Source organism: Pongo abelii, chromosome 21 (genome assembly GCF_028885655.2).
Source record: "Pongo abelii isolate AG06213 chromosome 21, NHGRI_mPonAbe1-v2.0_pri, whole genome shotgun sequence".
In the NCBI taxonomy this organism is placed as follows: domain Eukaryota; kingdom Metazoa; phylum Chordata; class Mammalia; order Primates; family Hominidae; genus Pongo; species Pongo abelii.
This window is the reverse complement of record NC_072006.2, coordinates 53,087,074-53,111,500: the sequence shown is the minus strand read 5'-3', so window position 1 is coordinate 53,111,500 and position 24,427 is coordinate 53,087,074. Positions and strand designations below refer to the sequence as shown.

The following is a 24,427-nucleotide window of genomic DNA, read 5'->3' as shown; positions in this document are numbered from 1 at the left end:
CTTTCAAGCAGCATCAGGGTACTTCATGGTAAAATGAGGGAATAGAAGCTGGTGGCCAAAGAGCTGAAGCCTGCCATCATCGTCAGGGCTAGAGCTTCTTTGAAAGAGGGGAGCTTCCTGTTTGAGGGTGGTAGGTAGGCATTTGGGTCCAAGCTCTGTGTTCTGCCACTGAGATTTCTGAAGGACATTTGAGGGCTGCTTTCATGACTCATCCTTGAATGAATTCACTTCACCCAGGTTACATCATATCTCCAAACATCTGCCTCTATCCTGCAAAAGGCTCGAGGACACTGCCCGCCTGTTCCCTGGGTGGCGGGGCTTTCTTAGCAGCAAAATGTTCCCGGCTTACAGAAAACTTCCCACGGGCCTTTTAAATCCATCAAGTGAATTACAAGTTCAATTTGGGTTTGCACACATTCTGTCACGGTCCCCCGCTCTAGGGCTAGATGTGGCTGATTCCTGGGTGCGTTCATCTAGAAGCCTCCGCCATCTGCAAGTGAAGTTTAGCCCCCACATCGGCAGTTTTCCTGCCTTGCCTTTGCTTGTGTATATGTGACTTCCCTAATTTTGAGGTTTCTTAAAAACAGAGAAAATAAAACAAACCACAGCCATATTTCCCTCTTCCAGCATCTGGTGGCCACTTGTAATTTGTAATGTTGGGGAAAAAAAGTGTTTTGATCATTTTTCAAAATTAGACTTAAAAAATGTATCATCGGGTGTTCCTGTGTTAAAAGTTTGTTTTTTCTTTTTAGAACATTTTGCAACCAGACTTCTTTAGGGGTTTCCTTAGTCCTTCTGTTCTCCAGATCCGCTTATAAAATTCCTTGCAAAAATGTTTTTTTGTTTTGTTTTGTTTTTTGTTTTATGGTTGCCTTTTTTTTTTTTAATGTAAGGGGGACGATGAGGGTTTTCGTCGTCCCCCTTACATAAATCCATGATGTGGGGAGCAGCAGAGAGAGGAAATGAGCTCGAGAGTGCTCAGGCCTCTGAAACATTCTCTTGTGGACCCTGGCTGGCCGGGGGCTGTTTGCTGCCAGTGGGCATTCGCTGTTTCTTCAAACACTTGTAATGTGTGATGTTTTGGAATCAGCCTTTTTTCTTTCTTTCTTTTTTTTTTGTTTATAAAGGACCTTTATGATGTCTTTGAACAGAAATCACTGGACAGAGCCAGCTTTTACATGATTATGAGATTTATGTATTCATAAGTGCCATGTTGTCCTGGGATCGGGGGAAGCAGATATGAGTGTCAGGGTCTGTTTCCAGGGCTAAAAGGAAGAATCCTCCCCAGGCCTCCTCAGGGAGGGCCAGGGCTGAGGGGCAGTGGGCACCGTCGCCCATCACCATGGTGAGGAAGGAGGGTGTCAGGAATGGCCTTCCAGCCCTCTTCTCGCAGCCTTTGCTGGACGTTTCTAGCCACCAGTGAGGCCCAGAGAATGTGTCCCCAGAGGGTCATCAGCATCTTATGCTCAACGGGGCTTCTGAGAGGTTCTTGGAGTGTGTTGTGGGGGGGGGGGGGGTGCTGGGAGGGTCAGGAGTCGCATCCTTGTGACCTCTTGTCCTTCCCACGCCTCCTCCTCTTTCCCTCCCCTCCACCTCTCCCTTTCCTCTCCTCCCTATCCTCCTCTCTCTTTCTTTCTCTTTCTTTCTCTCTTTCTTTTTCTTTCTTTCTGTCTCTCTCTTTCTCTCTCTCTCTCTCTTTCCTTCCTTCTCTTTTCTTTTCTACTCTTTTCTTTTTTTCCTTTTCTTTCTTTCTCTTTTTTTTGACAGAGTCTTGCTTTGTGACCCAGGCTGGAGTGCAGTGGCATGATCTTGGCTCACTGCAACCTCTGCCTCCCAGGTTCAAGCGATTTTTCCCACCTCAGCCTCCCGAGTAGCTGGGATTACAGGTGTGCACCACCACGCCTAGCTAATTTTTGTATTTTTAGTAGAGATCTGGTTTTGCCATGTTGGCCGGGCTGGTCTCAAACTCCTGACCTCAGGTGATCCACCTGCCTCGGCCTCCCAAAGTGCTGGGATTATAGGCGTGAGCCACTGTGCCCGGCCACCATCCTCCCTTTTCTACCCTATCCCATTTCCCTGCCACTTTCTTTCTCTCCTGCTCTCCCTCTCTCTCCCTCCTCTTCCTAAGTGAGTCTCCTTGTTGGTCATGTCTTGGGCCCAGGTTCTAGGGTCTCTGTAGGATGGGTCCCCAAGGGTAGGTTTGCTTAGCCCTTTAGAAAGTCTAAAACCTACATGCCCTGAAAGGAGGCAAATAGATTTGTTGCTCATTTGTCCTCCAAGGGGGTCCAGCTGCTTACCACCCCCCGCCCCCAGCATGCCACCAGGACCCCTCCCAGGGAGTTTTGTTCAGGCCTAGATTCCAGGTTTGACCTCGCCTCCCCGACTCACCCCCTTTCTCTGCCCAGAGCCATCCTGGTCCCCTGGCTGCTCCTCAGATGCTCGGGTCCAGCCCAGCCCCATTCTCTTCCTGCTGTGATCCATGAGCCCGCTCAGGCCTCACTGTCTTCATGGACCCTCCTCATGGCCTTTTCTGACCCCGCTGCTGAAAGGCACCAGCCCGTCCATCCTGGCTCTTTCTGCCCTGTGGCTTTGCCTGCTGGCGTGTCGTCTGTCTCCCTTTGCTAGAGGTAAGCTCTGTCTTCCTGTGCTCTCCGTCTCCACCGCCTGCCCCATGATGGGGGCTCATCAGTATTTATGGAATGAATTTGGGGACATTGGTGCACTTTTTTTTCCTGCTGATGCCTTGGATCAAAACCCTCTGAATGCACAGGATTACTGAGGGAAAGCAGAGGGGCTGCTGGCACCAGTGGAGGTGGTGACATCTTGAAGGTTGGAGGTAAAAGCCCAAAGAGACTGGCCAGCTGGGACAGGTACTTCTGTAGGGTGAGAAGGGAGTGTCCCCGGAGTCCAAACATCAGCAATGAGGCCTGAGCTCAGCCCTGGCTGGCCGCTCTGCTATCTGGTGCCGGGCTCTGTGGACGAGTTTGGGGAGCCTTGGGTGGTCACCGTGGCTGGAGCCAAGCCTTGGTACCACCAGGGGGTCCCACCCAAAGCCTGTTTCTTGAGCAGAATGGACGGCAGTGAAGGTGCCAGTGGCGCTCAGCGTCTTTGCAGCTTTGATGAGTGGGCCCTAAATATGTCCTCTGGGCTGGTGTTGGCCGCCACCCATCACAGGTGTGGGAGCGGGGCAGCCGCTGCTGGTAAACCTCCTGCGGGCTTGTCAGAGGAGACCCCAGGCAGGAAGTAGGCTGACGGGCAGATCGGCACTTTAAAAAAATATGCTTCATTGAAATAGAAATTATATCTGGCTGGGTGCAGTGGCTCACGCCTGTAATCCCAGCACTTTGGGAGGCTGAGGCAGGCGAATCACCTGAAGTCGGGAGTTCCAGACCAGCCTGGCCAACATGGTGAAACCCCATCTCTACTAAAAATACAGAAATTAGGTGGGCGTGGTGGCAGGTGCCTGTAATCCCAGCTACTTGGGAGGCTGAGGCAGGAGAATCATTTGAACCTGGGAGATGGAGGCTGCAGTGAGCCAAGATCATGCCATTGCACTCCAGCCTGGGCGACAAGAGCGAAACTCGGTCTCAAAAAAAAAAAAAAAAAAAAGAGAAAGAAATAGAAATGATATCTAGAAAAACCTACCCGTTTTAAGTATATACCTCAATGAGATTGCACAAGGGAGGGGGTCTGCTGGCTACACACAGGGAGCTGTGGCTGCTTCTGCCCAGCCAGTGGGGTGGGAAGGTGCTGCTGTGGGCTCAGGTGGGGTCAGGAGGACCCAGGACATTTAATTCCCAAGGTTTCATGCCCAGTCGCCCACTTGCCTTTCTCTTCTGGTGGGCTCCCAGAAGAGAGTCGAGACCAGAAGATTGGTCTCGACTACTCAGCAGCATCTCCCAGAACAAAGACACAACTTAAAATGCTTCTTCAGTATCCACTTCACCACGACCTGTTACCCAACTACCCCAAGGAAGAAAAGTCATTGTCTTCAAAATACCCCAAACGAGCTGGCCACTTGTCACGGCTTCTTGAACCCCAGAAAAGGGGCTTCTTTAGGGAAGAGGGGGAGGCCTTTTGGTCCAGCAGTGTGCAGATCAGGACGGCCCCACTGTCACACAATAATTGTTACCAAAATGAGGCCTGCTGCTGAGAACTCATTGAAAATGGGCCCTAATGTAGCAATATTGAGAATGTGGGGTGGCGGGGGTAGAGGCTAGATGAGGCCTTCACTTTGAAGAAGAAAACCACAATCCTAAAAATAGGTGGAATTTTATCCTGTCAGTAACTGTATTTAGAATGTAATAACAACATTGCATGAATTCTTAGAATCAACAAGGAGGGAACCAAGTGTTATTTTTTACTGTTGGGGGTATGTGTAATTTTTCTGATAAAATTAAATGATTACACGATGCCACATCATTCATGTAAGGTTTCACTTTATAGCATGACGATAAAGAGTCATTTTGCAAAACCCCTGGAGCCCATTTTTGGACTTCTTGTGCACTCTCTGATGGTCAGAGAAGTTCCTTTGGAACTTCTTATGTGGTCTTCCTGGGCTTTCTTCACTCTCATTGTGAGCCAGCGACTCCTGGGTCTTCATTTGTTTATAGCTTTGCCTGGCAGCCAGCTGTGGTTCTCCAGCATCACTTTCACCGATGTCATAAAACCCTGCATCTTTTGCAGGACTTGCAGTTTCCTTTTGCAACTTGTTTGCTTTCCGTTCACCTTGTGTTATGACTGTGGTATATTCAGGAGCGTGAGATCCATAAAGACATGGAGGGGACATTAGCAGGTGAGCTGTTTGAGTAGGAATCACTTTAGAAGTGGCCAGCTCGTTTGGGGTATTTTGAAGACAATGACTTTTCTTCCTTGGGGTAGTTGGGTAACAGGTCGTGGTGAAGTGGATACTGAAGAAGCATTTTAAGTTGTCTCTTTGTTCTGGGAGATGCTGCTGAGTAGTCGAGACCAATCTCTCTCCTGAGACAGGCAGCGGATGATTGAGACACAGTGCCAGGGTGCCGCGGGCTCTCGGTTTTCCTCCCGTACATCTGCTTAGGTCCTTTGTTATTTCTCCTCTGCCTCCTGGGTTCCAATGGTTTGGGGGTGCCAGCCCCCACCTGTGGGCCTCTTCTCTTCCTGGTGATGTCACTTGTGTCCTTTGTACCATCCCCACCTCTGGATTGCACCTGGGTATGGCCACTGTCTCTTTGCCATTGCTACTTGGATCTAAAATAACACTTGAAACTACACATGTGCTGAACCAAATTCCTCATCTTGCCCCTGTAACTGGTTCCTCCCTCTCTCTCCCATCTCAGCTAATGGCACCTCCATTCTTCCACTTGCTCAGGCCAAAAACTTCGGAGTCACTCTCCATCCTCTGTTTCTGTCTCACCATCCTATCCAGTGGCCAGTCTCATTGTTCTGCCTTCCAAGCCTCTCATCCTCACTACCCTCTCTTCCACCACTCCATCTAACAGACATTTCCTCTTTCACACACTTTACAAATGGTATTTTCTTTAGTCTTCATTCAACCATATCAGGCATGTATCCTTCTTTTTCATTTCACGAATGAGGATGTTGAAGTTCGGAGAGGTGAAGCCTCTTGCCCAAGGTCACACAGCTGGTGAGTGGCAGCGCTGTGTAAACCCTGGCCACCTGGTTCCAGAGGCTGTGCTGTTAACCAGCACTCTGGTTTAAGGCCTTCTCTTCTTTTGCTTGGCCTGTTGCTGTAGCCCCGTCACCTCCTACAGTCCTTTTTGTCCACAGCAACCAGAGCGATCTTGCTAACCCCACCTTAGACTATGACACTCGCCTGTTCACTTCTTCTCCCTTGTGATGCCCCTTCTGGGACTCCTCATCACACCGCAGTGAGAGCGAGAATTCTTCATTGAGCCTGCTGCTCCATGGACCCTCTAAACACAGCCTGGCCTCTAGGCTCTTGCCTGTGCTGTTTCCTCTGCCTGGGAAGTCCTTTCCCCAGATCTGCCCCTGGCTTGGTCTCCTCATCATGCTTTCAGTTCTGTGCTCAAATTTTCCCTTCTCAGAAGACCTTCCCTGGCCGGCCATTATTTTAAGCCAGACCATCCCAAACCTATCCTCTACATTTAATGAGACTTTCTCACCACTTTAACAGGATATATTCATAGAAATGGATATATGGGTGTATTAGTCCATTTTCACGCTGCTGATAAAGACATACTCGAGACTGGGTAATTTATAAAGGTAAAGAAGTTTAATGGACTCACAGTTTCACGTGGCTGGGGAGGCCTCACAATCATGGGGGAAGGCAAAAGGCCTATCTTAGGTGGGCAAGAGACAATGAGAACCAAGTGAAAGGGGTTTCCTCTTATGAAACCATCAGATCTTGTAAGACTTATTCACTACCACGAGAACAGTATGGGGGGAACCGCCCCCATGATTCAATTATCTCCCACTGGGTCCCTCCCACAACACATGGGAATTATGAGAGCTAATTCAAGATGAGATTTGAGTGGGGACACAGCCAAACAATATCAGTGACCCAGCCTGACTTTCTCCTTTGCTAATTGTTGGCTGAGTCACCCATGAGGACCCTGAGACTTAGCAGGAGAAGGGCTTGCCAGACATCTGTGGCCAGGTCAAGGTACAGGTGGTCCCAGAGTCCAAATCTCCTGAGCATTGGCCCCCCTGATTTTTGTATAGTACGAATTCATCACCATCTATAATAGGGTAAGTCATTTAAAATCTGTGGGCCTCCATTTCCTCAATTGTAACATGTTGCTGTGGTTTGAATGTATCCCCCAAGGTTCAAATGTTGGAAACTTAATCCCTAATACAACAGGAGGTAGGGCCTAATAGGAGGTGACTGGGTCATGAGGGCATGCAAATTCGTAGCAAATTCATAGCCAGACATTCTCATCTGAGCTTCATAGTAGCCCCTGGAGGTGGACCCCGTCCCTGTTTTCAGAAGAGGAACGGGGAGTCCTTTACCCAGGATTCCACAGTGAGTTTGTGGCAGGGCCTGGGTTCAAACCAGGCTGTGTGCTTTTCTAGCTATAGACTGTTGGTGTGGTCATGAAAAACAGATTAGGGGAATGAGGCAGGGGGTGTCTGACTTGGGGATTCTTCTCTGCACCAAGTTCAGAGTTCTTCTTGGATCTCCTTTGGGGGAGGAGTGGGGTGTCAGCTGTAGGCCAGGGGCTGCACACTTGTGGCCCATGAGTCACATTCCTTGTGTAGTTGTGCATTGTCTGGCCAGTAGGTGATTTGGCTTGGTCAGCACAGGGTTTTAAGAAACTTTTTATTTTGAGATAATTGTAGGCTTACAGAAAACTTGCAAATATAGTACAGAGTTCCTGTACATCCTTCACCCAGCTTCCCGTTATGTTGACATTTTATATTACCGTAGTATAATTACCTAAGTACAAAGTACTTCTTTGCAGTAGAAAAAATTAATCTTGATACAGTACTATTAACTATAAAATGCAGTAGAATTTTGTTAGTTTCCCTACAAACGTTCTTTTTATTTTCAGGATCCAACCTAGGGCACCATGTTGCATTTAGATAGCATGGCTCCTGGGTCTCCTGTAATCTGGAGAGTTCCCCAGTCTTTCTTTGCCTTTCATGACCTTGACACTTTTTGGAAGAGTCCTGGTCAGGTATTTTGTAGACTGTCTGCCACTTTGTACTTGAGCTTATGCGTGATTAGGAGGGATACCCCAGGAGCGATGTGCCCCTCTCTGTGCATTTTAATCAGGGGGCGTGTGATGGCGATGTGTTCAAGGGGAGATGTTAACACTTAGTTAAGATGGTGAAAGCCAGGATACTCCATGGTGAGGTTACTAATTTCCCTTTGTAATTACTGGACATTTTAGGGGAGATTCTTTGAGACTATGGAAATATCCTGTTTTTGTTTGAACCTTTGCCCACTAGTTTTAGCATCCACCGGTGGGTCTGGCCTGTGGTAGCTCTTACTGTGGTCTTCCAGTCGTGGCTTTCTATTTCCTTCACTCCTTCTACTTTTATTAACTAAAATCCTTGTGTAAAAAGAATTCTCCCTTATTCATTCCATTATTTATATTATCATAAACCAGTATTGTCATTATTTATTTTGTTGTTCAAGTTGTCCCAACTTTGGCCATTAGGAGTTCTTTCTGGTTGACCCTGTGCCCTTTTGACATGCCTCCTCTATTTTTTTTCTTCTTTCTCTTTTTTTTGAACATTAAAAAACATTATTTTGTAGAGATGGTAGAGATGGGTCTTGCTGTGTTGCCCAGGCTGGTCTTGAACTGTTGGTCTCAAGCAGTCGTCCTGCTTTGACCTCCCAAAGTGCTGGGATTATAGGTGTGAGCCTGGTCTCTTTTGAGCATTTCTTTACTAGTTGAAATCTAACCACAAGATATTCTGGCTCATCTAGTATTTTGCCTGCCTCAGCCCTGAAATCAACCAGTTCTTTAAGGACCCCTAGCTCTTTTAATTGGAGAACGGTATTTAGAAACCTAATCTGGGCAGTAGTTATGCTCATTGTTACTGGATGCCATGGTATCCAGGAATATATGTATAGATACTTATACACATCTATATTTATTTCTGTATCTTTCTATCTGCACATATATTTAAAAAACCCAGTGTCCATACTGATACCCAGTGTGAAATTTTTCAAAAATTTAATTTGGCTTTTGAAGCTTACGTAGAGTAAAAATGACTTTTTGGGGGTTTAGAGTTTTATGAATTTTAGCACATATGTAGAGTTATATACTTACCACTACAGTCCAGATAGAGAAGACTTCCATCACCCACAAAACACTCTCATGCCGCCTCTTAGTAGTCACACCCTCCCCCATCATTACCCCTGACAACCACTCACCCATTTTCTGTCCCTGTAGTTTTGCCTTTTCTAAAACATACACATTCCATATAAATGGAATCATGCTGTACACAACCTTTTGAGACTGGCTTCTTTCAGTCACCATAAAGCCTTTGAGATTCATCTGCATTGTTGTGTGTATCAACAGTTTGTTCCTTTTCATTACCGAGTAGTACTCCATTGTTTGGATATACCACAGTTTGTTTATCCATTCACATGTTGAATTGCTTGTTTCCAGTTTTTGGTGATTTTGAATAGAGCTGCTATAAATATTTATGTATAGCTTTTTGTGTGAACATAAGTTTTCATTTCTCTAGGGTAAACATCCAGGAGCAGGGTTGTTGGGCCATATGGTAAGTAGATATTTGACTTTATGGGAAGCTGCCAAAAAACTTTGTGGGAAGTTTTCCAAAGATGCTATACTAATTTACTTTCCCCACAGCAGTATAGGAGAGATTCTGTGGTTCCACATCCTCATCAGCACTTGGTATTGTCGGGTTTTTCAAAAGCCGTTTAAGTAGAAGCATAGAGGTATCCCATTGTAATTTTAACTTGCATTCTCCTAATCGCTAATGATGCTGCCTATCTTTTCATGTGCATATTTACCATTTATATACTTCTTGGGTGAAGAAAATGTTCAAGTTTTTTAATCCATTAAAAATTTTGGCTTGTTTCCTTTGTTAATTTAGGGTTGTATTCTGAATGTAAATCCTTTGTCAGATATGTCATTTGTAACTATTTTCTCCCCATCTGTAGCTTGTCTTTCATTCTCTTGACAGTGTACTTTGCGTGGCAAAAGTTTTCATTTTTGTTCTAATTTATCTCTTTCCTCCTTTTACGGATCTTGCTTTTTTTAATGTCACATGTAAGAACTCTTTGCTTAATCTCAGGTCACAAGGATTTTCTCCTGTTTTCTTCTAAAGTTTTATGTTTTGAATTTAGATCTGTGATCCATTTTGAGTTTACTATTGTATGAAGTGTGTAGTTTAGGTTGAGGTTCATTAATTTGCATATCGTGTGTGGTTGTTCCAGGATCATTTGTTTAAAGCAACAGTTTAAAAGACTATCCTTTCTCTATGGAATTGCCTTTGCATCCTTGTTAAAAGTCAAATGGCCATATTTGTGTGGGTCAATTCCTGTACTCTCTTTTCTGTTCCATTGATCTGTGTGTCTCCCCTTTCACCAGTACCATATCATCATAATTACTGTAACTTTATAATAATTCCTTTTTTTTTTTTTTCAGAGATGTAGTCTCACTCTGTCACCCAAGCTGGAGTACAGTGGCACCATCTCAGATCACTGCAACCTCCACCTCCTGAGTTCAAGCGATTGTCCCACCTCAGCCTCTGGAGTAGCTAGGATTACAGGCGTGTGCCATGCCTGGCTAATTTTTTATTTTTTATTTTTTATTTTTAGTAGAGATGGGATTTCACCATGTTGGCTAGGCTGATCTTGAACTCCTGACCTCAAGTGATCTGCCCGCCTTGGCCTCCCAAAGTGCTGGGATTACAGGCCTGAGCCACTGTGCCTGGCCATAATAATTCTTAAAACTGGATAATGTGAATCCTCCAGCATTGTTCTTTTACAGAATTGTTTTGGCTATTCTAGTTTCTTTGCCTTACCATGAACGTATTAGAATTAACTAGCACAGGGTTTTAAAAGTAGGACATTTTTTTGCAAAAATATGGCTTTCCAATTTCTCTAGGGAAACAGAGATCTGGCTGTACTTTGCCTGGTGACATTTGATTGGAGCACAGTCACAGCTTACCCTTTAGATGGATGTCTGCTCTCCAGTTTGCCACAGTCCCCACCCCACCTTTTTGTACTACTCCTGGCCAGCTTCACTCACTCAATTTCCTTGCATGGCTTCTATTGGCATTGGTGTTTGTAGCCCCTGGTGTAGACGTCTTGGGCACCTCTGGCTGTGGGATCTGAAATACTGATAATCCCGATAATGATGCTGCTGCTGCTGCTGATGATGATAGCAACCCCACTTCCAGTCAGAGCTATGTTTTTGGCATTGATCTTAGTTCTTGATCCACAGCCTCTCCGCAGGTCTTTGTCACTACAGAGTACTGCTGTCGTTATGCCCATTTTACAGATGTGGATGCAGAGTCTCAGAGAGGCACAGCTGCTGGCCCCAAGCCATACAGCTTGGCTTTGCTGTGACCCTTAAGGCCTTGGTCTTTATATCAGAGTCCATTAGGTGTGGTTGTGGCTACCTTGAGACTGTTAACCTCTTGAGGGCAACAGCATTTCAGGTTCTTACCTCCCTGCCTGACTCTAGCTGTCAAGTTTTGTTCTCAGATATTTGTGATGTGACATTAGGGAGCCTTGGATTCCCCTGGGGGCGCTATCTGTAGGCACTTCTGGGTGGTAGGCATGGGATCAGCGTCAACCGTAATGGTCAGTTCTGAGGGTTTCTGGGGTTGAACAGTTTTCCGTTGACTGTCTGGGTTTGGGATTCCAGCGAAAGCCTTCACACCCTCAAGAGAATGGTGGTGTGTGGCCAGGGGCTCCTGGGCCTCACGCTGGAGGCTGGAGAGTTAGAGAATTGGGGCATGACCAGCTCATGTTGTTCAGACCTGGTCTGGTGTTTGTGCCTGGTGTGGTGTGGCGGGTTTTGGCATCAGAAAGCCTGTATTTAGGCTGCACTTGCCCCTTCCCAGTGTGCCTTTGTGGGCCACTTATCTCACTTCCCTGTTGCTCATAAACGTTAGCTCACTTCCCAGTTGCTAAATAGTTGCCAATAAACAACAGCAACTATTATTATTCATATTGACGAATGGAAATACTTGTTGACTGGACCAAGGGGTGGGAGAAACCCCTCGGGCCCTTCGCACATCACAGGGTGATGGAGTGGTTACGGGCCCGGAGTGGAGGTCAGTCTCTGGCTCTGCCACTCGCTGTGTGTGATGCTTTACCTGTGAGTGTGCCTCAGTTTTCTCATCTGTAAAATGGGATTAACAGTACTACCACTGACTCTAGGAGAAATACATAGCACAGAGCCTGGCACAGGGTAGCTGCTTCCTGAATGCCTGCTGTTCTGATTTTTTTGTGTTAGTGCTGAATCTTCACATGTGCCTGCATGGTAGGCATTGGTCTCCCTTCCGGAGAGGAGACCGAGTGGCCATGGGAGCAAATACCTCAGTGACTGGACACTAAGTAGTTTCCAGGCAGAGAGTGAAGTAGAGGCCTCCAGCCTTACAAGCAGTGTTCTGGAATTCAGGGGCCTGCTGGGTTTTCCGAGGGCCTGTGAATCATGTGCCTTAGAAAGGAGCCTGAGAAATTCTGTCCCCAGCCCCGCCCCTGTGGACTCCCCCTCTGAAGTGATGCCTGGCTTCCAGGCTCCAGCGGCTGGTTGCCAAGGAGTCCAGCTGCCATCCCCTCCCACAGCTGCTAAGCAGGCATCTGGTTGTCAGGTGCTATCTCCTTGGACACCTTGGCTCTCAGAGCGCCTGTCTCGGCTGTCTGAGGGGGGCTGGGTCCATGGGGGATGTTGGACTTTAGAACCTGGGAGGCTCTTGGGGTGTAGGGGCCAGAGCAGCCCTGAGGTTGTGGTCCAGGATGACCCAGACTCCAGCTTCACTCTTTTAGCCTCGTTCCTCATTAGATGCCCCTGCAGGAGGCTGGGCAGGACTTGTGTCCCCATTTTACAGAAGGGGAAAATAAGCCTCAGGGGGTGAGGGGAGGGTCCAGCTTGGACCTTGGGGTCCTCTACCGTCCAGGGGAAAGGGCTCTGTGCTCACGTCCATTGGTGAGGATGTGATGCTTGTCTCTTCCCCCTGCTTGTCAGATGTGAGAGCCCTCCTTCCTCAGGGCCTTGCCTGCTGTGCTCACAACAGAACCCTGTCTCCTTATCTGCACCTCTGGCCCCCACCTACCTTCTTGCCCAGATTTCCAAAACCCCCTGTATTAGTCCATTTTCACACTGCTGATAAAGACATACCCGACACTGGGCAATTTACAAAAGAAAGAGGTTTAATGGACTTACAGTTCCACGTGCCTGGAGAGGCCTTACAATCGTGGTGGAAGGCAAGGAGGAGCAAGTCACATTTTACATGGATGGTGGCAGTCAAAGAGAGAGCTTGTGCAGGGAAACTGCACCTTATAAAGCCATCTGATCTCTTGAGACTTATTCACTATCATGAGAACAGCGTGGGAAAGACCTGCCCCCATTTAATTACCTCCCATCGCATCCCTCCCACAACATGTGGGAACTCAAGATGAGATTTGGGTGGGGACACAGCCAAACCATATCACCCCCTGCCTGAGTCCCCTTTCCCAGTCCTTACTCTCACCTGTTCACTCTGCTCCAGCCATGGTGGTCTCCTTGTTGTCCCTGTGCACCAAGCAGGTCCCTGCTGCCAGGCCTTTGCACCTGCTGCCCCACTGCCCGTGGTGTCCTCTCCCTTGGTAACCCATGGCTTACCTCCTTACCTCATCTGGGTCTCAGCTGGACATGTTCTTATCAGGGAGGCTTTTCCTGGCCACCACATTTAAAATAGCACCCGTCTCCTTGCTTTAGCTCTCCCTTTCCTGCTTGATTTCTTCGTAAGGCTTCTGCAGTCTATTCTGGTGAATCTCCCTGGCTCCAGCTCTACCCTTGTAGAATATCAGCTCCGTGAGGGCAGGAGCTTCATCTCTTTTGTTCATGCTCATCCCCAGGGCCTACAGCAGTGCCTGTCCTTCAGGATGTGCTACATGCGTCATTTGCTGAGAGAACGAATGAGTGCCTGGTGTGGTCAGGGATGCAGCAGCAGCGTGTGCGGTGGTGGAAACCGTGTGAGCAAGGGTGTGGTTCAGGTGCCTGTTTCCCCAAAGCTGAGGCTGGAAGCAGGTTCCTGTCTTCCACTGGCCAGTAGCCGCTTCTCTTTTCGGAGGGTAGTGGCCCCTGCCACCCCGCAGAGCCATTTAACGCTGAATTCAGCCTCGCTCTGTGGAAAAACACCTTGCCCCATGGCAGGCTGAGGCTGTGCGTTTCCATGGAGTTCCTGTTTTGACCCGATGGAAAATCTCTGTGGGCCACCGTGTGCCTGGCCAGGGCAGCGGAGGGGCCGGAGATTTGCCTGGACCTGCGGCCTCAGCCAGTGGTTTCAGCCCTGTGGGTCCAGCCACTCCCTGCCCTGTCACATCCTTCCAGCTTCCCTGGCAAAGCAGCTTCTCACTGAGGCTGGAAGGAGGTGCCCAGGTTGGGGGAGAAAGGTGGGCATCTTTATCTGGGTTTCCAGAGCCTGACACACCCTGAAAACATGGCAGAATCACCCTCTTTTATGGATGTAGAAACTGAGGCAGGGAGTGGTGAAGGCATCAGCTTCAGGCCATGCAACAAGAAAAGGGTAGGTCTGGGATTTGAAGCTAGCTCTGTCTGACCCCAGAGCTCTGAACCCCAGAAACCACACTGCCTTCATTCTTGGGCTCTGTCCCCACTGGATGTGAAGTGGGAGGTGAAGTGATGAGGAAAGTGGAAGACACACAGAGGTAGCAGCTTTCAACCCCATCCTCGTGTGCCCCCAGCTCCTCAGCCTTCAGGTCTTCTCTCTGGTGTCCTCTTCCAGGCAGCCTTCGCTGAATGCCTCCGCCTGGGTCACCCTGCCCAGCACTCAGCATGATTGCAGTTGAATCCCCATTGTGCAAGGATTTGCTGACAGACCGTCTGTCTCCTTCACCAGACTGCCTTGCGTGAGGTCAGACTTAAAATGTCCCAGATTGAACTCTCTACCCGCCCCCCAAACCACGGTCTTCCTGTCTCAATACAAGTGGCCTTCATCCTTGCCAGTGGTACAGGCCAGAAACCAGGGAGACAGCCTCGACTTCCCTCTTTCTCATCCCTGACATCCCATCTCTCAGAAAATCCCATGGGCTCTGTCTTGGAATACCTCTGGATTCTGACCACAGTTCACCACCACCCTGGTCAAATCCTCCATCACCTCCCGCCTGGACGATTGCAGGAGCCTCCTCCTGAGCTCCCTGCTACAGTCTGTTGTTCACACACAGCCAGATGGCCCCTTAAGAACTCAGGTCAGATCCTGTCCCTCCCCTGCTCAGAACCCTCCATGGCTCCCACCTTACCCAGAGAAAAGCTGAAGACCCCCTGTGGCCCACAAGGCACTGCACATTCTGGCTCCTGGTTAAGTCTCTCACCTCATTTCTTCCTGCTCTCACCTCGCCCCCTCTCAGCTTTCCTTGCTGTTCTTTGAACACACCGGGCTCACTCCTGCCTCAGTTCCTCTGCAGGTGGTATTCCCGCTGTCTGGAACAGTCTCCCCTAGATAGCCACATGTCCCCCCGCTTCATGTCAGTCTCAGCTCATCTGCTTCTCAGTAAGTACCTGCTGAATGAATGAATGAGGTCCCAGAGGTTCTGAGACAGTTCCTTGCTGCCCTGTGGTTGGTGCATTGCTGGTGCGTCACATGCTTAGCGGTGATCAGGAAAGGGGCTAGTGTGGGGCACTTGGAGGCCGGAGGTGCCTCTGGTAGGATGTGGTAGTTAGAAGCCAGGATGAGAAGCTTGAACTTAATAATTGGTATGGACATTCCTTTTTCTTTCCTTTTTTTTTTGAGGCCAAGTCTCACTCTGTCACCCAGGCTGGAGTGCAGTGGTGTGATCTTGGCTCACTATAACCTTTGCCTCCTGGGTTCAAGTGATTCTCCTGCCTCAGCCTCCCGAGTAGCAGGGATTACCGACACCTGCCACCTCGCCCAGATAATTTTTGTATTTTTAGTAGAGACGAGGTTTTGCCATGTTGGCGAGGCTGGTCTCGAACTCCTGACCTCAGGTGATTTGCCTGCCTCGGCCTCCTAAAGTGCTGGGATTACAGGCATGAGCTACCACGCCTGGCCAGTTATGGACATTTCTTGAGCACCTACTGTGTGCTGGGCCTTATGCTGGTAAGCACTTTACAGGTCCTCTCTTACTTAAATCTTTTTAGTAGCTCTTGTTGTGGATCCTGTTTTGCCCATTTTACAGATGAGTAAAACTGAGGTCAGCGAAGGTAGTGACCTGCCCCGGGATATGTGGTCCCTGAGTACACTTGTTTTGATTTCTCCAGACAACTTCGCCATTGGCCTTGGCACTCAGCCATGCGGCCATCCTGGCTGGACGGCAGTGGACAGGGTGAGCCCTAGCCCAGCCTGCTCTGCCTGTTCCTCCTTCCTCAGCCCTCAGTTTCAGGGCAGTAAATTTCCTCAGCAGACATGAAGCGATTTGTATACTGTCGCCTTTCCTCCCGCTGAGCTGCCGACTTCCTTTTCAGCTTGATGTGGTGGGAAGTTCCGCAAAGAGAAAAAAGGAACTGCTGGGTCTGTGTCCCGTGGTTGGTAGCTGGGGCAGTATTTGGGGCATTGGAGTGCTGTCCTCCTATGCCACTGCTTGGGCTGGGGCATCTCTTCTGCAGGCATGGCCATGGGCATGTCTCACCCAGTGTCACAGGGACAAGGGCCGGCCTGATCCACCAGAAACAGGGCTGCCACGGGCTGCGCACCTGTGCCTTCTTGGTGGCGTGGGCACCCTGCAGGGCCATACCTATGCCACCTAAGAAACCTGGCCCAGCTTTCTGGAACCCCAGTTTTGCTCAGTGATATGGCTGCACACATTATTTTTACTTTTTTATTTTTTAGTTATTTATTTATTTATTTTGAGACAGAGTCTCGCTCTGTCAACCAGGCTGGAGTGCAGTGGCTCGATCTCAGCTCACTGCAACCTCCACCTCCCAGGTTCGAGTGATTCTCTTGCCTCAGCTTCCCAAGTAGCTGGGACTACAGGTGCGTGCCACCACGCCTAGCTAATTTTTGCATTTTTAGTAGGGATGGGATTTCACCATGTTGGCCAGGCTGGTCTCGAACTCCTGAACTCAGGTGATTCACCCACCTCAGCCTCTCAAAGTGCTGGGATTGTAGATGGGAGCCACCGTGCCCAGCCTAGACACATCATTTTTAGAGGAAAATCAAATGCAAGTAATAATAGCAAAATGCGCTTGCCGAATGCTTCTTCTGTGCTAGTGCGTGGCATCACACCCTGCCCACAGGGCTGTGGTGAGGATTTATGGGTTTCTGTTGAGAAAGCACTTGGAACCGTGTCCGGCATGAAGGAATTCTTAATGAGCATCAGCTGGGTCTCGGGTTCCTCCTCCGCATGGTGATGGGGCTGCACGGCTGATAAGGCTTGAACTTTTGTTGCCTTTTTTTATTTTGAGATGGAGTTTTGCTCTTGTCGCCCAGGCTGGAGTGTAATGGCACAGTCTCAGCTCACTGTAACTTCTGCCTCCTGAGTTCAAGCCATTCACCTGCGTCGGTCTCCCAAAGTGTTGGGATTACAGGCATGAGCCACCACGCCCGGCTGGAACTTGTTGCCTTTGGCATCATTTTAGAGCAATAAATTGGTGCAAACCCTTTGCCAAAACACTTAGCAGAGACAGCCAGAGACTCCCAAACAGTGATTCCCCTGGAATTGCAGGGGATCCCACTGCTGAAAAAAATCCTAAGCATGGGGGGATAATCCCCAGATACTTTTATGGACCAGGTTACTCATTGAAACACCACTGTGAGCGCTCAAAATCGGCAACAGCCTAAAGGTCGGGTAGGGAAATGGTTAGGGACATGAGCCACACCCATTTCCTTAGCCACTGTGGACCACTGGAAAGGTCACATGCAAAATTATGTGCAACCTGTGATGACAGCCATGCCTAAAAACTGCAGGAGACGCCATGGAAGGTGACATGTTGAAATATTGACAGTGGGCACTGTCAGAATGTGTGATTTCCAGTTTTCTTCCTGTGACTTTATTAATTTTCCTGATGAAGGGCAACTGTACATACTGAAACCAGAAGACTCAACCAGCACCTTCTAAACCTGGTGCCCCATCGCAGGTGCCTGGGGAAGCATGTTAACAATGCAGATGCCCAGGCTTCTCCCTGTCCCACTGCATTGGAGCCTCTCAGTCTTCAGGGCCCAGGAATCAGCATTTCCACTGAGTGCCCCAGGTAATTCCGACGCCTGCTGTAGCCTGAGAGGTCATGGATTAGGGCTGCCAGGGGGTTGCCTTGTGACTCCAAAGGTTTGCAAATCTGGGTCTCCAGTTTCCCTTCCTTCCTCACTTCTGCATGGCCAGATCTTTTTTTGTTTTTGTTTTTGAGATGGAGTTTCGCTTTGTCACCCAGGCTGGAATGCAGTGGAACAATCTTGGCTCACTGCAACCTCTGCATCCCAGGTTTAAGTGATTCTTCTGCCTCAGCCTCCCAAGCAGCTGGGATTACAGGCATGCACCACCATGTCTGGCTAATTTTTGTACTTTTAGTAGAGATGGGGTTTCGCCTTGTTGGCCAGGCTGGTCTTGAACTCCTGACCTCTGGTGATTCACCTGCCTCAGCCTTCCAAAGTGCTGGGATTACAGATGTGAGCCACCGTGCCTGGCTGGCCAGATCTTGTCTGTTTGTCAAGGTCATGCTCAGGGTCCTCCCTGACCTCCTCTGAGCTGCTTTCCCTGCCCTGCTGCCCATTCTCGGGTTCGTGTACCTCCTGGAGCCCTTCGGGGTTATCTGGGAGCTTTGGGAAAAAAGCTGATTTCCTGGCTCTTCCAGACCTCTTGAGTCAGACTGTCATTTCCTGGTACGCCTCCTGGGCAAAACATGTTTTTTGAAAAGCTCGACAGGTAATTCTTATGCCCGCTTCCTGGGCGTCAGACCCACTGACCTAGAGATGGCTCCCACCTGGCTTTTAAAACCAGATTTCTAATTGTGCTTTTTAATTGGTAAAGATAGCACATATTCTTAGCAGACAATTGAAATCCTGCAGAAAATTGTAGAAAATCCATTCCGTGATAAACCTCAAGTTTACCTCCTTGGGCTTACAAGTGATTTATGGAGCACCTGCTGTGTACTGAGTGTCCAGACTGCCGCAGTGCACAATACAGACAAAAGCCCTCCCCCTCACTGTGTGTGCAGTGAAGACAGACAATGAAGGTGTCAGCCAAGGAAAATTTGTAGTGTTCTCAGGTGATAAGTGCTATGGAAAAACATGAAGCAAAATTAGAGGGCTGGGCTGCTGGGAAGATGTGGCAGTTTTCAATGGTGTGGGCAGGGCAGGCTTCACTGAGGAGGTGACGTTTGAGCAGAGACCTCAAGGAGCAGAGTGAAGAGTCATGTGGTTACCTGGTGACAGGCATTCCAGGCAGAGGGGACAGCCAGTGCAAAGGTCCTGTGGCGAGAGCCTGTCTCATGTGTTTCTGCACCTACAAGGGTGCCAGTGTGGGAGGAGATGAGGGAGAAGGGAGTTGGGTAGGAGGTGAGGTCACGGAGTGTGAGCTCATTCTGATAGCGCAGCCTCTGTTGGAGGATTTTAAGCAGAAAGGCAACATGCAAGGGCTCTTTGATGTACGAAGCTGGCCCCATGCCTGGTGAGTGCTGGGGCTCTTAGAGATGCCCCAGTGACGACGGTAGAGCAGATGTTTGTGGATGTCCCTGTGCCTGTGGTGGGTGAGGGACACCTGTCACACACCCGGAGAGGATCCCCTCAGGATTCGAGGCACGTCTCATTCAATGGGGGAGCCCCCCGTCTCCCCTCCCCCGCACCACCACCCCCAGCCTCTTTGCTTCAGAACCTGAGAGCAGACACAGGCTTCCTGTTCCCGAATCTTCTTAGAAGCAGGGTTGGGAGGCAGCGAGGGGGTGTGTGTGGAGGGTGGCTCGTCTCTTTGGCAACGGGCCTCAGAGAAGCTAGGGCTTCGTGGATGCACAGTTGTAGAAGGAATGGGAATGGGGTCTGGCTCTGCCTGAAGCCAGAACGATGTATTGGCCCTCAGGGCTTGAGCCAGGACAACCCATGCGTGGACAGTAGACAAACCAGGGTGGACGGTGACAATCTCCTTTTAAACCCTTTGCTGAAAAAAAATGGGAATAGTTTCTGTTGCAGGATAGTTACAAACAGTGAAGTGCACAGCTCTATTAGTGATTACCTATGCATCACCACCAGGTGAAGATCTAGAACATTCTTTGCCTCCAGAGTCCCCTTGAGCCCCTTGCCAGTCTTTATCCAGCCTTGAGTGACGACTTTTCTTTTTTTTTTGAGGCAGAGTCTTGCTTTGTCGCCCAGGCTGGAATGCAGTGGCCCGATCTCAGCTCACTGCAACCTTTGTCTCCTGGGTTCAAACGATTCTCCTGCCTCAGCCTCCTGAGTAGCCACCATGCCTGGCTAATTCTTGTATTTTTAGCAGAGACGGGGTTTCATCGTGTTGGCCAGGCTGGTCTCGAACTCCTGAACTCAAGTGATCGCCCGCCTCTGCCTCCCAAAGTGCTGGGATTACAGACGTGAGCCATTGTGCCTGGCCGAGTGACGGCTTTTCTAACTTCTGTCATCAAAGAAGGGTCTTGCCAGTTTTGGGACTTCATAGATGTGGAACCCCACAGGTGGCTGCACCCTTTTGTGTCTGGCTTCTTTCGCTTGGGCCATGTTTTCGAGATGTGTCCAGTTTGCTGCGTGTGTTAGCAATTTTCTTTTGATTACTGAATCATATTCTGTTGTGTGAAAACACCACCATTTGTTCATCCGTTCTCCTGTTGATGGACATTGGTAATTTTAAAATTTGAGTTTTTATTGTGTTCCATTCTCTGTGCTAAGCACTTTATGTTTTGAGTAATATTTCCTTGAATCCTCAAAAGAACCCTGAGAGATAGAGGCTCTTACCCTGTGTTACATATGTAGAAATGGAAGCTTGGAGGCTTATGAAACTTCTCCTCCTTTCCGCTCTTAACCAGTATTTATTCAGCATCTTGTGTCTACCTCAACCCATGCTGTGGATTCAGCACAAGCAGCCAGAGATCCTCGCCTTCACGGAGCTGGCAGTGTGCAGAGAGGAGGACTCTAAATTAGCAAAATGTACAAAACAACACTTTGTGCTACCTGCATTACAGGGAATTAAAACAGATTATTGAGGTAGAGGGTGGCTTGGGGGCGACTTGCGGCTTGGGGGAGGCTGCTTCAGCCAGGATGGTCAGGGGAGGCTCTCTGTGGAGGTGATATTTGAGCATCCTGGCGGTGACGATGGGGAGTGGGGGACAGCACTTGCAAAGTCCGTGAGGTAAGAAAAAGCCTGGGGTGACCTAGGAAGGGCAGACTAGGCAGTGGGGCTGCAGTGGAGTGAGACACACGACTCTGGGGAAATGTTGGGAAAGTACAGTGTGGTCTGTATGTTGGAGATGCACTGACAGATAAGAACCCCATCAGTGATGGTAACGTAAGTGTTGGCATTTCACTCTGGTGTGACTCTGAAGTTGGTGTTTGTTATCTGTTTCCTTCTCTGAGTTAGGTGGAAACTGAGGTTCAGAGGCCCGTGTACCCTCCCCAGCTGACAGGTGGGGACTTGAACCAGCTTGTCTGACACCAGAACCTCCACCTTCCAGCTCTCAGCCATCCCCTCTTCAAGGCCCTCGTTTGAGGGGGCTTCTTCATGCTTCTCTGGTCCCATCATTTCTCCTCCCTCCTCAGGGGCTCTGTCCCATAGTCAGGTCCCCCAGGGAAGGAGCCATTGAAAGACTCCGTTGCAGAATCCCTGGTGACCTGTCATAGTCTATGGTGTGGCTGGTTGTCACTGGTCTGGCTGGACGGCAGGGAGTCGAGGTGGTTAGAATGTGTGAGCCTGACCCCCTAGCCCCAGAGCTGGGAGCCCTTTGAGATCCTCTCATCTGACCACTGTTCCCCTTTTCATGGACGAGGGAACAGAGTGTGGGAGCAGCTTCCTCAGGGTCCCACAGCGAGTCTGTGGCAGGGCTACATTTGGCAACCAGGTCAGCAGGTCCTGAGTGGTGGGCACTGTGCAGATGGGGGAAACTGAGGCCCAGAGAGGAGGAACCAGTCATCTGAAATCATTCAGCGAGTGTGCAGCATTTCCTGTAGTCCTCATCATAATCCATGAAGCCGGCGGTGTTATTACACAGTGCCTATTTTACAGGTGAGGAACCTGCCCCAGAGAAAGGGGTCTCCCTCCCTCTACCCGTCCATCCACTCACTCACCAAAAATGAGCATAAATGAAAGAAGATGGAAAGTGGGACTAAGTGGGACCTCTGAGAGGTCTTAGGCTGGTGGGCAAGCCTGTTATTAATTGAATCATCACATAAATCAAGGTTAAGTTGTAGCCATGGTGGCACTAAGTATGGGAGCCTATGCATGGGTTTCCTGGGCCCTGACCAACCTTGGACCTCACTGGGGAGGGCAGGGAATGTGAGACTTGAAGCAGCTGGCAGGAGGGAGATGAGTGTTGCAGGTGGAGGGAGCACCTGTGCTGAGGCCTGGGGGCAGGAGCAAGCTGGGTGTGTTTGGGGAACAGCTGAGGAGCCTGGAGGCCGGGCTGGCTGCAGCAAAGCTTGGAGGCTGAGGCCAGGTCCTGCAGAGCCCTTCTGGAGGGGGTTCTCAGAGAAGCGGGGAGCGGCTGATGGGCTGGGCAGGGCAGTGGGTGACCACATTTGCATTTTGTGATGATCCCTTTGTGTCACTCCACCCAGGGATGCCTTAGTGATCTAGGCCAGTGGTCCCCAGCCGTTTTGGCACCAGGGACTGGTTTCTTGGAAGACTTTTTTTTCCATGGACCTAGGGGTGGGGAAGGGATGGTTTCAGGATGATTCAAACACATTACATTTGTTGTGCACTTTGTTTCTATTATTATTACATTGTAACATATAATGAAATAATTATTCAACTCACTGTAATGTAGAATCAGTGGGAACCCTGAGCTTGTTTTCCTGCAACTAGACAGTCCCATCTGGGGGTGATGGGAGACAGTGACAGACCGTCAGGCATTAGATTCTTGTAAGGAGGGCGCAACTTAGATCCCTGGCATGGGCAGTTTGCAGTAGGGTTTGCGCTCCTATGAGAATCTAATGCTGCTGCTGATGTGACAGGAGGCGGAGCTCAGGTGGTCATGAGGGTGATGGGGATGGCTCTAAATACAGATGAAGCTTTGCTTCTTGCCTGCTGCTCACCTCCTGCTGTGCGGCCCGGTTCCTAACAGCCTACGGCCCAGGGGTTGGGGACCCTGATCTAGGCCTCCTAACTCCTGGTCTTCCCACGAGGCTACACTATTCTCCTTCCCCTAATTCAATTCTCCCAATTTTTGAACTGAAGAAGCAGTATAGCCCCATGGGAAAGAGACTTGGCTCTGGAGCCCCTGGGGCCTGCACTTAGATCTGGCTCCGTCCTCCTCCTCTGCATGGCTTTGAGCAAATAACTCTGTTCCTTGTCTGTGAAATGGAGGTGTAGGAGTCGCTTCCTCCTGTTCCCCTGGCATTGGCATGCAGTAAGCACTTAATACGTGTTGCGGCTGGTTGTCGTGTCCACGTTTCACTGGAAATGCAGGCATTATCTAGTTCTGACAGCTTAGTATCCCAAGGTTTCCCTTATCTGATCTTTCTAAATGGCTTCTTGCTTTCTAAACTCAGGAACTGAATAGATCTGAATAGTGAAAGATACTTGATGTTGCTGTAATTATTATAGTCACTACTGTTATTAGACCATCTGTCCTTAATGAATATTTGTTTGTAGATACTTTTGTGGGTGGGGAAAGAAAGCATTTTGCAACTTACTAAACATATGCCAAACAATGTATGAAATGTATAGCTAGACTGTATGATAATATCTATTTTGTAGTAATCGTAATAACAGAGTATCAGGATTGTGTTTGGCCGTGATTCATGGAGATACAGCAGGTTTGCTTTTCTTTCATGTACATGTTTGGAGCTAGCAGTCATATTAGTTTCTTGTGGCTTTAAACAGCACAGATTTATTATCTTACACTTCTGGAGGTCAGGAATCTGAACTGGGTCTTACGGGGCTGAAATCAAGGTGCCAGCAGGGCTGTGCTCCTTCTGGGGGGTCTGGGGAGAATCGTTTCCTTGCCTTTTCCAGCTTCCAGAGGCCCCTGCATTCCTTGGCTTGTGGCCTCGTCCATCTCCCAGCCAGCAGCATAGCATCTTCCGGTCTTCCTGTGACCCCTGACACTCACTTTTCTACCTCCCTCTTTTTCTTTTTCTTTTTTCTTTTTTTTTTTTGAGACAGAGTCTCGCTCTGTCTCCCAGGTTGGAGTGCAGTGGCGCTATCTCAGCTCACTGCAACCTCTGCTTCCCATGTTCAAGCAATTCTCATGTCTCAGCCTTCCAAGAGCTGGCACCACAGGTGTGCACCACCACATCCGACTAATTTTTTTATTTTTACTAGAGATGGGGTTTTGCTATGTTGGCCAGGCTGGTCTCAAAATCTTGACCTCAAGTGATCCACCCACCTCGGCCTCCCAAAGTGCTGAGATTATAGGCTTGAGCCACAGCACCTAGCCCCTCTTTTCCTTTTAAGGATCCTTGTGATTATGTTGGGCCCACCTCAGTGCTATTGATAATTCCCCCCTTTCCAAGATCTTTACCTTAATCACATCTGCAGAGTCCCTTTTGCCATGGAAGGTGATGTATTCACAGGTTCCGTGGATTAGGATGTGGACGTCTTTGAGGGATTATTGTTCAGCCACTACAATGGTAAGGGCTGTTGGGGCCTCTCTGAGAGTCCTCTGATGTCTGCAAGCTCTGGTTCCCTTCTGTCCTGCAA

General features: G+C 49.0%; 1 protein-coding gene across 3 annotated transcripts in view; it reads left to right on the top strand.

Annotated features, from left to right (window-relative positions):
- PREX1 (phosphatidylinositol-3,4,5-trisphosphate dependent Rac exchange factor 1) overlaps nucleotides 1-24,427 on the top strand; it is a 202,424-nt gene that overhangs the window by 39,229 nt on the left and 138,768 nt on the right. Inside the window, exon 1 of one of the 3 annotated variants that reach the window (XM_054541872.2) lies at nucleotides 2,427-2,627. The exons of the other annotated variants lie outside the window; for them this stretch is intronic. The gene's annotated coding sequence lies outside the window, so the exon portion shown is untranslated. Of the gene's footprint in view, nucleotides 1-2,426; nucleotides 2,628-24,427 lie in introns of those variants that run through there. 3 annotated transcript variants of the gene reach the window in all.